Source organism: Ailuropoda melanoleuca, chromosome 4, assembly GCF_002007445.2.
Source record: "Ailuropoda melanoleuca isolate Jingjing chromosome 4, ASM200744v2, whole genome shotgun sequence".
Taxonomy (NCBI): domain Eukaryota; kingdom Metazoa; phylum Chordata; class Mammalia; order Carnivora; family Ursidae; genus Ailuropoda; species Ailuropoda melanoleuca.
The window spans coordinates 143,531,325-143,545,697 of NC_048221.1; the positions used below are offsets into that span (position 1 = coordinate 143,531,325).

General features: G+C 44.3%; 1 protein-coding gene across 1 annotated transcript in view; it reads left to right on the forward strand.

Annotated features, from left to right (window-relative positions):
* The window catches only part of MYT1L (myelin transcription factor 1 like), a 435,752-nt gene that overhangs the window by 218,009 nt on the left and 203,370 nt on the right, over window positions 1–14,373 (forward strand). The gene's annotated exons all lie outside the window — the stretch shown is intronic.

Here is a 14,373-nt window from a genome sequence, read left to right on the forward strand (position 1 = left end):
GTGGGCTGTCTCTTAGTTTTTTTGACTGTTTCCTTGGCTGTGCAGAAGCTCTTTATCCTGATAAAGTCCCATAAGTTCATTTTATCTTTTATTTCTCTTGCCTTTGGAGATGTGTCGTGAAAAAGGTTGCTCTGGCCGATGTCATAGAAGTTGTTGCCTATGTTCTCCTCTAGAATTTTGATGGATTCCTGTCTCACATTGAGGTCTTTCATCCATTTGGAGTTTATTTTTGTGTATGGTGTGAGAGAGTGGTCAAGTTTCATTCTTTTGCATGTAGCTGTCCAATTTTCCCAGCACCATTTATTGAAGAGACTGTCTTTTTTCCACCGGATGTTTTTTCCTGCTTTATCAAAGATTAGTTGCCCAAAGAGCCGAGGGTCCATTTCTGGGTTCTCTATTCTGTTCCATTGGTCCATGTGTCTGTTTTTGTGCCAGTACCATGCTGTCTTTGTGATCACAGCTTTGTAGTACAGCTCGAAATCCGGCATTGTGATGCCCCCAGCTTTGTTTTTCCTTTTCAACAGTTCCTTGGAGATTCTGGGCCGCTTTTCTTGATAAATGCAGTTGCTCATCCAATTCACTACTGCTGACTTCTTACATTGTCTCCTTATCAAGCCCCAGATGAAGACCTTCCTTCCATAAAACACACAGATTTTGTGGGGGAAGAGGAAAGGGAGAGGTGGGTACGCAAAGATCTAAGTAGCCAAAAACAAAGTTGCCTATTTCTGAGTTGCAGTGTGTCAGGAAAGGTAAAGATTGAAGTGGCTCATTGACTTCTAAGTCCACTGTGTTCCATCCAGGAATTATAATCTTGTCTGCTCCGCATTATTGTTTGGTCAAGTATTTTATTAGTTGGCATTCATCTTTTCTTCCAAAAATGTGTGTTGCTTTTAACTAAGTAATTTTAGAAATGAAAATAACTTTCATTTTGAGATTATTTCGTTTGACTTTGTGGTATTATAGGTGATAGGAAATACTACTATCTTTCAGATATTTACCTTAAGGTAAATTGCTCAAGAATATGTTTATTTACAAAGTGATAATACATTAAATTTGTACTGAAGATATAAATGCTCATATTTTAGAATTTTGGGTAATGTTAAAATATCCAGGAAAGAGTGGTTATTCACTTTTAGTGAATTATTTCCTGGAACCAAGGAGGGAACTAGATTGTAGTGGCTTCTGAAATATGTCCTCACCATTGGGACATCAGAGACCACAACATAAAATTCAACAGACCAGGTGATTTCTAAAACCTTTTCATGTTTGGGCATTCTCTGGTACTTCTGTCTTGATATATAACTAAACCCTTAGGAAGTTGTCAATTCTCTCCAACACTTGGAAGTGTCAGACTTAAAAAAAAAAAAATGTAACCCAATGGTAGACTAGTAGCACTTCATAGCTTTTTTGCATTTCTCTGATGAATAATTGTGAACAATCACTTCATGTATTTATGATGGACATTTTCCTCTGGTGAAATGCTTGTTGATATTTTCTTCCCAGTCTTTTATTGAAGTGAATATGCTTTTCTTACTCATTTCTAGGTCTTTATACATTCTTTATGCAGATCAAGAGTCTAAGTTCCAGGGGCGCCTGGGTGGCGCAGTGGTTAAGCATCTGCCTTCGGCTCAGGGTGTGATCCCGGCGTTATGGGATTGAGCCCCACATCAGGCTCCTCCGCTATGAGCCTGCTTCTTCCTCTCCCACTCCCCCTGCCTGTGTTCCCTCTCTCGCTGGCTGTCTCTATCTCTGTCGAATAAATAAATAAAATCTTAAAAAAAAAAAGAGTCTAAGTTCCAGTTTGTAGCTTGACTTCCCATTTTCTTTAAGTTGTGTTTTGATAAGAGAGGTTCCTTATTTACTGTAGTCCAATTCAGCCATCTTTTATCATCAATGCTTTTTGCATTAAATATTTTCTTACTCTAAGATATGAGAATTTATTCATCTATATTTTCTAGAAAAAGTCTTAAGGTTTTGTTTTTAATATTTAACTCCTTAATCCATCTTGAGTTTACATAAAATGTAAGAATCCAACTTCATCTTTCGTCATGAGATAATCATTTTTCCAGCTCCATGTATTGAGGAATGCCTCTTTTCCCCCCTTTGATATGCCTTCTCTGTTCCAAAATTCCGCCATGCAGCGTGCAATGGTCTATCTTATGGATTAATTTGCTATCTCTTGTCAGTACCACACAGGTTTAATTACCACAGCTTCAGAGTAAGTCCTGACGCCTGGCTATCAACTTTCCCACCCCTCATGTTCTTCTTCACAAGTCTTAGGTATTCTTGGCCCATGACTGTTCCCTATAAATATCAGGTTTCTTACAAAATCCTTTTGGTATTTTGGTTGAATTCCATCATCCATTAATTTGGAGGAGAATTGACATCATCACAATACTGATCTTCCTAATCATGATGTGATTTATCTCCCTGTTGATTTAGATCTTCTTTGGCATCTCTTAATAGAGGTTCATGAGTTTCGCTGTAGAGGTTTGCACATCCTTTGTTAAATTTATTATATACTTGGTAGTCTCTCATCCTGATGTAAATTTTTTCCCAAATGATACTCCCCCAAGTGACATCATGCCTTTGGACACCTTACTAAACTCTTGACATGTGTCTTCCATTGCTTTTGAGATCAGTGGTGAGAGTGAGGGCGGGGGGCAAGAGCTGGACTCCAACGGTGACTGTTCCCCTTCATCCTCCAACATCTGGAAAGACTCTCCCCCCCTCAGAACCACACCACATAGGCCACCTCTAAATTTCCCCTCCTGATGGGGTAACTGGGGGATGGACATTAAAGAGGGCATGTGATGTAATGAGCACTGGGTGTTATATAAGACTGATGAATCACTGACCTCTACCTCTGAAACTAATAATACGCTATATGCTAATTAATTTAATTTAAATTAAAAAAATTCTTTAAAAACCCCCACTAAATAAATAAATAAATAAATAAATAAATAAATAAATAAATAAAAATTTCCCCTCCATACCTCACCCGATTGTCTTCCTGTCTTGATCTTATGGCTTGTAGCTCCTGTTGGAATGGGTCTTGCCATAGAGTCAGTGTCTTTCTGGTCAGCATTTTGGCAAGAATAGAAACAAACTTCATTTAAACTCAGCAGTCAATATGGAGAATGTTCATGAATAATACCATTTAACAATGAAGAAACTGAGGTCTGGGGAGGTCAAGTAATGTGTCCCTGACCACACAGCTGGTGAGTAGCAGAGCCCTTTTCAGTCTGTCCCATGAGGTGGCAACTCCAGCAGTCCCTGCCCCTGGGGTTGCCCGGCTCCTGTGCACTGGTGTTTATGAAGCATGTAGATCGTACCTTGGACCATCAGGGCTCTGTGAGCATTCCCATTCCCATTATCATGGTATTATTCTTTCCTAATTTTGACCACAAATACTCAGCTTATAAGATAAATAAGGTGCGGATCTAACCCTAGTACAAGGTATAATGTTGGGGCCGCATGAAAAGTTTTAAAAGTGTTTTGGTAGTTAAGGACTATAGATTACTTTTTTGGGAATTGGAAGAAGGTTTTTTGGAGAAAGTGACCATTGAGATGGGCCTAATTAAATGAGTTGAATTTAAACTGGTAATTTTAGTGGCATGTAGAAGGCGTACAGGGAAGGACTGGTATGAAAACTGATATGACACAGGGAAGCAGGAAGAAACACATGTCTTAAAATGGATAAATCATTTCTGTAAAATATACGAATTTGCATTTTCTTGCTGTTCTTTTGTGCCTAATATCTCTTTTTGGTTGTAACTTCCAACTAGAGCTCTAGGTTTCGTGTGTGTGTGTGTGTGTATAAAAGAGAGAGTTTGAAAGGCCTTACAAATGATTAAGGTTCAAAAGAAGCAGCATTTTTATAAGTTCATTAAAAAAAACAAAACAAAACAGTACCACCTGCTCCAAGGAGGTGAGTAAACACATGGTCACGTTGGAGTAGAATCCAGCAGAGGCACTTGCCACTCAGAAGAGCGAGATGCCCCCTCATAAGCCTGGAGAGCCTTTCCTCTCCTGTCAGGGAACGGTGCAGGGCACCCAGCAAGGCTACAGAAGCCACTGACCTCCGGCTGGGGAAGGAGCCAGGAGCGGCTACCCTGGATAAATCATTCAAATGTCGAGACAGTTGAGGCAGGTGATGAGCTTAGCCAGGGCACTGCTCTAGAAAGGACCGCATCTGTGAAAGGGTGGTGCGCACCGCGAGGGGAGGACAGCTTTGCTGTTCAGGTTTGATGATGCCATATGTGTCGATTTTAAATGTGTTTGTGACTTTGTATGCAGCCCTGAATTTTGAGCTTTGTAATTAAGAATTTTTTGTTAGTCTTTTATTTGAATATTACCATCATTTGATGATATTTTAGAATGTTTCTTCCTGAATTTTTATTTTGTTACATCCGAAAACCCAATATTTTAATCTAGAACAATCTCATATTTTTTAATGAAGGATAATAGAGAAAAATTATTTAACTGGAAAAAAATACATTCCTATAAGCTTCTCTTCTGAAATGTATTTATTGTACTAAAAAGGAAATATCTGCATCTCAGTCCTCATGGATCCCATGAGATATTTTGTAGGTTCCATAACCTTGTCAGAAGTTTTGCCTAAAAGGTTTGAAGGTTATCAGAAATTGAGGTTACATCTGTTACTCATGACTTTATGGGTTACTGTGTGGAGAGAGCTGAAGAACCGCCCATGCGATGTGCTGAACTCCCCTGTGATGGCAGTTGTCTCCTTGACACCTGACTGCGCTTTTTGTGGTAATAGATGTGTATTATCCAAATGCAGAGAAGTATTGTATGTGCTCTAACTGAATAGTGAAGGCCGAGTTTGCACCATGGTTCCTGGCTGAAACCCCTGCTCTGAGCATGTGATGTGTTGTCACCAAACGCCCACAGTCGATGGAAGGAAGAGGGTCGTATGGTGGTAACTACATACGTGGAGTCTGTGTGCCACCGTCTAAGCTACGTGTAAACCTGCGCTCAGTGGGCAGCTGGTAAACTACAGATTGTGCGAATCAGCAAAAATGGAAAGAGATCCATCCTTACGTTGTATTTCCAGAGAGTGAAGCAGTCCAGAATGGGGTCTATGGTGCAGGGGTGTCCGCAATAGGCCCACAGGGAGTTCCCCCCCTTCAGCCCTGCGAGCTTGGTTCCTGTGAGTAGTTCCCCTTCTGGAAGGCTGGTCAGGCCAGCATCCCCCTCCAGCTCTATGTTAGTGACGGGAGGCTTAGTCCCCGCATTTGGAGTGGACTGAAAACGAGACGTCTGGGCGAGACATGTCAGGGGAGGGACAGAGCACCCAGTGTGACCCCCATGGGGCCCTGCCCCCCCACAGCCCCTCCAAGACAGCTCCCCAAGGAGCCCTGAACCTTTCTCAGGGAAAAGAGTCAGTATTTTTCCAAACCCTCAATTTACAAATGAGCAGGCTGTGGCCTGCTGAGTTCATGTGAGCAAGTCTCCTAGGAAAAAGACCCATTTTCTAGTAGTTTTGCTAAAAACTGAAATGCTTTCTCTTCCTTGTAAACTCAAATTCAAATTTCTGGATTAAAATTCACTTCTTGTAAGTTACTCTGCAAGTCTTTGCCATCCCTCTATCCCAAATCCCTATTCAGAAGTCACATGGGTCAGTGAGGAGCACGTGCTCAGGCAGACGCTATGCCAAGCGCGTATCATTTGCTCTCAGTTAAGCCTCACTGAACCCCCAGGAGATGAAGACACAGCTGGAGGGTGCTGTTGCACCCGCGCTCCACGCCAGCCTCAGACCCCCAGATGGGCTCCAGGAGCAGAAGGCCCAGCATCTGTTCTTCACATGAGGTGTGCTTTCCCACCCAGGCCCATGGGGGGTGCCCCGTGTGCTGGTTGAACACAAGCAGCAGGCCCACCTCAACTTAGGAGCTCAGAACCAGCCAGGCCATGGCTGTGAATCTTGAGGGCAAGCCCATGGCTGTCTCTGACTCCAGCCCACGGCAACAGCTTCCAAATGTATCCTAAAACAGTGCAGATGGGGGAGGACAATGGGATTGCTTAGGGCCTCTAGGCCCAGGAACTAGGCAAGGGCCTGTGTGTCTCAGCACAGCCTCTGAGGTATGACAGGAAAGGAAGCCGAGAAAGGACAGGCCCAATGGGAGTGAGGTCAGTGTTTTTGTTTTATTTCCCAGATGTTCATTTTGCAACTGCTTAATTTTTGCCAAACTATCTCTTCTTGCACTAAGTTTTAAGGACACAGCTATGAATAATCCATGGTCCACATCCATGAAGAAGCCCGAAGTTCATTCATTTTAAATGAATAATACCCCCACGGGACTGTTACAGAGAACAAGAAAGGGATTAACCCAAATGGGCAGGATCTGGTCTGGAAAACGGGATGTTGGACTGAATCCTGCGGGAAGACAGACAGAAAAGGAAAATCTGGTATATGATTAAAAAAAGCAATAGGGTGGGAATTAATGAGGGGTAATCATCCAGGAAACAGACAATCGAGATAAAAATAAGAAAATTCATTTCACTAATTGTTTTCAGGCACAAATGCTAGTATTTAATACATAAATCGTATTTAGAGTCAAGTCAAAACAAAGATGGGATTTTGGATGACTATTTTTTTGGAGGAAAGAGTAAAAAACTCCCTAGATGGTGTCTCCTCCTCTCTGGATGGGGTTCTTGGTTAAAAGACATTAGTAGATGTGAAAGCTTTGGGTGTTCTGTTAAAGATAGGATATTTAAGCACATTAGCTTCTGCTGCCCCCCAAAACCCCACTCAAATGACAGGAGAGTGATGTTTATCTTAAAAGCAAAGAACAAGATAGGATAATGGCAACACTATTCTGAAGCTGGAACGCAGAGACAAAGAGTAACCGACTTTTCAGACCCAAAGCAAGGAGATGCTAACCCAGCAGAGAGAGTGTGCCATGGAGCATAGAGAACCTTCTTGGAGCCCTTGGGGTCTAGAATTGGCAGACTCGGCCCCGTGGAGGTGAGGTGCCGTTGCATTAAACTCTGGGGAGCTGGTTGGACACCCGGACGTTTTTGCTTTTTGTCGAAAACCCAGTGTTTACTCAGGGTAAAGAGAGGTTCTTCAGGGTTGAGAGGAGTGTGGGGTGCTGTGCTGAGAGTGGAGTTGAAGGAAATCGAGACCCCAGCAGCCTCTACCAACTGACCTTCCAGCACACCCTCTTCAGGAGACGCACAACAGTCTTCCTGGTGGTCGTGTATCCACTGACTTATTCTAAAAACACTCCTACAGCACTTCCTGTAAAACAGGCACAATCCCAAAGACGTTATAATTATTTTTTGAAAGTCATAACCTCCTCAGCGGTCCCTGCTTCACCAGTGAGGACGCTGGTAGAGAGAGGAAACTCAGTAAGTGGGTGCAAGGCTCTAAGCGGGAGAGGTGGGATCGGACGACTGGCTGTCTGGCCCTGGAGCCCGCCTCTCACCTGCCGTGCCGGCCAGCACAGAGGCCACTTAGCGCCCTCCACGAGGCCCACTGTCGAGAAGCGTCGCCTACGTGAGCAGGGCTTCCAAAACACTTTCTCACAAGGCCCAAAGTCTGGGTGACGGCCAAGGAGCTCCAGGTGTCTGAGCAAATCCTCTCATAGGAAAGGCACCAAAACAAGCCAACAAGCGAAAAGGGGAAAAGCCAGTCGGAGGAGACAGAAACTATACAAGAAAGAAAGGAACCACAGGAACATCCACGGTTACGGGAGAGAACTAGCATATTTACAGAACAAGAACAGAATACATTTTTTTCACAGTTTCTTTTTTTCTTTTTAATTAATTTTCTTATTTGACAGAGAGAGAGGCAGCAAGAGAGGGAACACAAGCAGGGAGAGTGGGAGAGGGAGAAGCAGGCTTCCCACTGAGCAGGAGCCTGAAGCGGGGCTCAATCCCAGAACCCTGGGATCACGCCCTGAGCTGAAGGCAGACACTTAACGACTGAGCCACCCAGGCGCCCCCAGAATACATTTTGTGACGAAGATATGGTTCAAATAACCAAGAGATCACTGTGAAAAAGTAGGAGTGTTGAAATGTTAAGTATTAAAGCTCACCAGAAGGGAGAGAAGGGAATCCCAGGACCCTGGCAGGAAGGAGAGATGAAGAAATGAAGGATGGGGAGGAGAGAGAGAGAGGGTGGCCAGTGGACCGCCATCTGAAAACCACAAGTTCCACAAAGAGAGAGCAGAGAAAATGGGGAGAAGCAGCCCCCGAAGAAGGAAATGAAGAGAATGTTCCCGGAAGGTCTATATAGCGCCCAACGTGATGGAGGAAAATGGACCCACACACCTACCCTTGCTGGGGACAAAGACAGACTGGCAATAATTTGCTTATGAGCATCCATGGCAGGGCTCATACGAGGAGCCTTGGAGGCTGAAGACAATGCAGTTTAGGCACTGGACACCTGAGGGGAATTACTTCCGACCTAGGTTGTTTTCTCAGACAGATGTTATGGAAATAGTAAGAGTCTTCCCCAGGAAGGGATGGGAAGATGTCTCCATCCAACAAAGAGGGAGACACAACACAGTATACAGGAGACGGGTTACTGGGGAGGGATGCCGGGCTGGGGGTGGTGGACAGAGGTTCCCGAGCTCCTCGGCGGGGCCCACAGTGGGCCTGGCTGGTGGGAGCATGCTCTCCTGGGACCTCATCCAAGGCACCAGATTGACATCCAATGTGGGCACTTGTCCCGAGAGGAGCCCACTTAACTGGGAGGGTCTGGTCACAAGCCTCAGGAAACACCCAGGTGGGTGAGCGCGCCTTCGTACATAGTTACCAATGGCTGAGGGTCACAGTGTAGCCTACGGCTCGTCAGTCAACAGTGTGTGTCCCGGGTTGTGAAAACAATGAGTGACAATCTCATGCAATGCCCGATGATATAACTACACTGGGGACAGAAAGCATGCGAGCCACATTGGCCCAAGTGCATCCTGGCATCAACTCTGTTCTCCCCGGTGGGAAGTTAACAGCTTTTCATGGAAAGTTGCGCACGAAGACAGACACTTTCATGTGTTCAGGGATCTAGAGGTAGATACCAGAAGGAAAGGCTACAAGAACTGAAAATCTTTCCCTCTCGGGAGCTGGGAAAAGAAAGGGGTGGTATTTGGGGTGCCCTGTTTTCATAACAAGCCATATACAGCTATCTGGCCCATATACTATACAGCATGGATAACTTTGATGAGAACATTTATCAAATTTTTGACAACTCGTTGCCTCCTGTTCAGTGTGATGACTGATCATTGCAGCCTGCTGGACCACAGTCTGGAGTCAGTTCTGTAATCCATACGGAAGTGCTTCCCAGATCCCAGATGCCCGGTCCCTTGGGTGAGCAGGGGGAGGGCGTGGACATGGCTTTGTGGTTGCGCTCCTTCTCTCTCCAGCGGCGCGCACCGAGGTCTTCGGCGCCTCTTCCCCCGCAGCCGCTGCCCTCCGCTGCGAGCACGTTGTAACTGACAAACGCTCATTCCTTGGCAACAGCTTGTCCTCTGTAGTGACCAGTTCCCCGGGGTTTTCAAGGTTGTAGCAGGGGGTTCATGCTAACAAGGCGCTAAACACAGCTGTTTCAATGTCTACATTTAAAATAGTAAAATAAAGATTTTTTTTGTTAGCAACAGAATGACTCTGATGAGCTCCAAATGGGATTCTAGTTCACAGGTGGTTCCTAGAGGTCACGGGATGTCCCTGAGGCCTTGTGCCTGCCCAGGGCCTGCACTCAACTGTTCCTCTGACAGCCAGGTGGCCCGCGGGACCAGTGTGTAGTGCTGAACATCCTTTAAGACAGAGCCATAAACTATTTAAGCCATATATTCATAATGAGCCATTAGCAAAAACAAGAAGCATAAGGGACACTGATAGTAAAAGACAAATTAGCAAGGAGCAAACTTGCCTCCGAATCACCTGTAGCAGCTCTGTAAGTTATATTCGTGTGACCGGGGTCCCTGCATTGCTGGCTGTCAGCTGCGACTTTTCAAATGTTAGAAAGAGGAACAATATAGACTGCAAATTATGTACAAGGTAGCTTTTTAATGTCATGAGAATAAAGATAAACCGGGATATAATACGCCATGTACGGAGAGGCACTTACAAATACCAGCCTAGAACGCACTGCTACCCATTGCTTGGGAACAGATGTTCAAAAGAGCAAAACAGGAAAGGAAGGAAGGACAATAAACAGGTCTGGTCTTCTTTAGCCCAAAATGCAAAATTTTCCTACAGAAGGTTATTTATGTCTATTTTTCACAACAAGACACATTATTAGATTTTAATCCATCTCTTAGATTATTGTATTAGAATAATGTTATATAATTGTACATAAGTATGTATAAGTATAAAATGCAATTATAATATAGTACATACTATATTAATAATATACAATATATAAATATGTAAAATATGTAATATTATAACCATCTGAAAACCAAACATGAAATAATCATTCTTGAATTTGGGGACAATTGATGCTTTTTATTTACTACATCACAAATTAAAGTACATTAACAGCACATGCCCTTGTTAAATGGGGAAAGTCAAGTTGTTTTTTCTCATATTGTGAATGTCAATAATAAAGTTTAGAAATGATAAAGTTTAGATATATAAATAATAAAGTTTAGAAATGATAAAGTTATCATGAATTTTGTAATACACCCATTACTAATGCACTGACCTCAAACTAAGTTTTTACTTACAATCACTTATTTACCATAGACTTTGTTAAAATATGGAAATGATTTGGCGCTCTGAGAAAGGGAAGCCACGGGACCCGCTGAAGCCCAGCCTGGGAGTCCATCTGAAGGCCATGCCCTTCCCCGGCCCTGTGCCTGGCATTGCTGGCAGCCCTGCGGTGGTGGGTGGATGCCTGTTGGGAGGGTCCGTCGTGGGCTTTAGTCATTCACTGTCGCAAAATCTGCTCTGCACGTGACGTCTCCACCAACCAGTCAGGGTGTGGAGCCGGACAGATGGAGGCCCCAGCCCTCAGCGTTGGCACATGGAGCCAAGGGCTGGGGAGTGAGTCCACCATACAGCTCACGCACTGAGCTCCATGGGGATCAAGAGAAACTCCCAATCTGAGATGGACTATAACCTCCAAAACTTTCTGGAAAATTCTTTCTGCATAATTCACCATATTTTCAGTGGGAATCATGAACTTATCAATATTCACCTAAAGAACAATGTTACTTTCTGTGCACTCCAGCTGTTTTCTTTTTCTTTTCTTTCTTTTTTCTTTTTTTTTTTTAACTATGATTCTGAAGGGTAAAGAGCCTAAGAAGAAAGAATTACTAAGATTTCGGAGAAAGAGACTTTTCAGTAGACGTGTCATCAACCCAGTAAGTGCCCTGATGACCAGCAGAGTGGGCACCTCTCTGGTGTGGGGCACCTGCTGGAGAACAGCCTCCACAGCCCACACTTTGCACGCTGAGCAGGAGTGATAGCCTGCAGCACCGAGCAGTGAGCTGGTGACCCTCGGAGTGCTGCCACTTACACTAACTGGAAAGTAGGACTGTGCGGGGTAATTACTGTGGGTGCCCGTGACACGGGTGTTCCTTTTGCATGGGACATGATATAGGGTGCTTTTATGAAAAGTCCACTGGGAGCAACAAAACAATTATTTAAAAGGTCGTTCCATCCCTCCTGGTGCCTGGCTCACTGTGAGAAGCTGGGTTCTGCGTTGTCTGTTGTTTCTGACCGGCTAAACAGGGAAGCGAGCACTTCAGAGCAGCGGGGGGGCTGCCGATCTGAGCAACAGCTCTACCGCTAAGATGAGGTGGATCCCCGCGGCCCTCGAACCCCAGGGGCGGCACAGTTGTCCATGTGTGTATAGAACGTGTGATGAAGCTTGTTTGGGTTTTAATTCGTATTTTACTCGGAGGTTGTAATTTCTATAGTTTTGTTACCTTCTCTTCTTCTGTAGTCACATTAATGTTACAGGAACACTGCAGAGCAACTCCGTGCAGGAGAACAAACTCAGACTTTATTGACCACGTGCCTTCAACAATCTCTGTGGTCACTGAAACATCAGAACGATGCCTGACCTGTCTTCTCCACAGGAACTTACGGACATCACGTGATAATAATGTGCTTGAGGGCATTTTGCAGAATACACACATGATCTTGCCTACTATTATTATTTCCCAGTGTTAGAAAAAGGACTTACTTAAAGTAACTCCTACCTAGTTTCCATGTGTTTTGTTAGCTCATTCCACATATGTCTGTATGCCGGGCGCAGTTCTAGATCTCGGGGACATACAGATAAGCTGGATAGAAGGTCTCTGCCGTGTCACTTTGTAGCAGAAGGCAGACAGTAAACGTGTGAAGCAATGGACAGACAGCTGTGATTTCCTTCAGCAGGCGAACGGCTGGGTGCTGCTCCGTCCGCACCGTGGACCCTGTTGATACAGCAGCAGCCTGGGTGAGGTTCCAGCGAATTAGGCTCAGTGAAAAAAGCCAGTCTCCAAAGGTTACAGACACTCTTGACATGACAGAATGACAGAACGGAAGACAGACGAGGGTTGCAGGTGGCAGTGGGTGTAGTTCTAAAGGGCAGCGCCAGGGACCCTTGAGGGAGGGACATCGTGTCTTGGCTGCAGTGGGGGACACAATTACACACACACACGCACACACACACGAGGACAGGTACACCTGGACATTCTGACTGAGATCTGTGGAATCAATCAGCCGCAATGTCCCGCTGTGGTCAGGTCTTACAGTTTTGCAGGATGCTGTCGTTGGAGGACGTGGGTTAAGGGTGCGGGGGATCTGCACGTCACTTCTTCCAGCGGCATGTGAATCTGCAATTGTCTCAAAACATTTTAAAACAAGGAAAAATATATAATTTCACATAATGGCAAAGGCCATAAAGAAAGCCCCATAGATCTTCCTGTGAGTGACAGTGAATGAGAGGAAATAGCCAGGGCTCTGGTTGAGGACAGAGTGTGGCTGAGCGTCTGGAGAGCCCCACCTGGCTGGCGTGACTTGTGTTTTGCAGCTAAGCTATCTGCTAAACACTCCACTTAAGAGCTCATCCTGGGAATTCCATTATAAATTATCCTGAGCAGCGCATATGACAGGGAACTGAGCAGCAGGGACCGTAGGGACATAATCCTTCCTACTGTCCCTGAATAACTGGGAAAAGCTGGCGTCCTGTAAGATCATGTCACTAAGGGAAGTCACTCATTAGTGGATCGTTCTGGGAGTTCTTATAGAGTGAAAGGTCTGCTGTTCAAAGACTAGTCGTTTCAGCTCACTCCATTCTATCTTCTAAATTCTCTTTTTAAGAAGAAATTTCTGTCTTACGTACCAGTTGTTTTAAATTGGAATATTTATATTCATTAAGTAAGAAGCTTCAAATACCCTTCAGGGGCGTTTAGCCAATAATCCATTCACCAGCGACTTTTTAATCCACGTCTGGTAAGGACTCAGCTGAAAACATGAGCAGCCAGGGCCTCCCTCCCTTCTGAACAGGGTGGCTGTCTGGCACAGTGTGAGGCCAGGGAACCAGGAAAGGCAGCAGCTGCCCCATCCCGCGGGGATGGGAGGACGGAGGGGTTGACACCTGCTGGATGCCTCAGAGGAAGGCTGGGAGCAGGGTGGGTGGAGTTCCATGTGAGAAGACAGAAGGGAATTTCAATGCCCTGATTTGTGAACGTGTTCATGGAGAATGCAACGCGCGCCAAATAAAACCCGTCACTTTGCCCACAAAGAAGCTCTGTTTTGTAGATGTCTACCATTTTAAGGAGAAACCTATCCTTTTCCATTGTTTTCAGATGAATGTGCCCTCAAACTTCTCTAGACATGATGCTCTCCAGGTCTGTCTCCCTGTGACCTTCCATGAACCTGAGGGGTCCTCAAAATGATGGTAGAATAGGAGATGCTTAAAGTGATACAGGAGAACTTCTGGGATCCCCAGAAGAGTAGGACATTGTGTAAATTAATTTAATAATATTTTATCAAAACGTGATTTTTAAACAAAGTGCTGACAATACATCGGATGGAGTGACTTTGATCATTAATGCCCTATCCTATTCACCCATTTTCAACCACCTAATTGTTTTGCTTTATGTCAGTTCATTTATACAATTTATTAAATTTGTCTATTTGACATTCATTTGGTGAGAAAAAACATGCATTTTCATAAAACCACTCTACTGAGTACCATCCAACCCATTCTTAGCCAGCTTAGCAAGCAACATCTCAGAACACATTCAGAGTGACTATGAATACTGACCATAGATTAGGCATAAAGCCCATTATAAACACTGTATTTGCATGTAGCTTTATAGTTTTAGCAAATACAAAATTTAAATTATTACTTAAGATTGTATTTTGTTTTCTTTTTTAATTAGCAAATAACACGCTCTTGTAAGATCT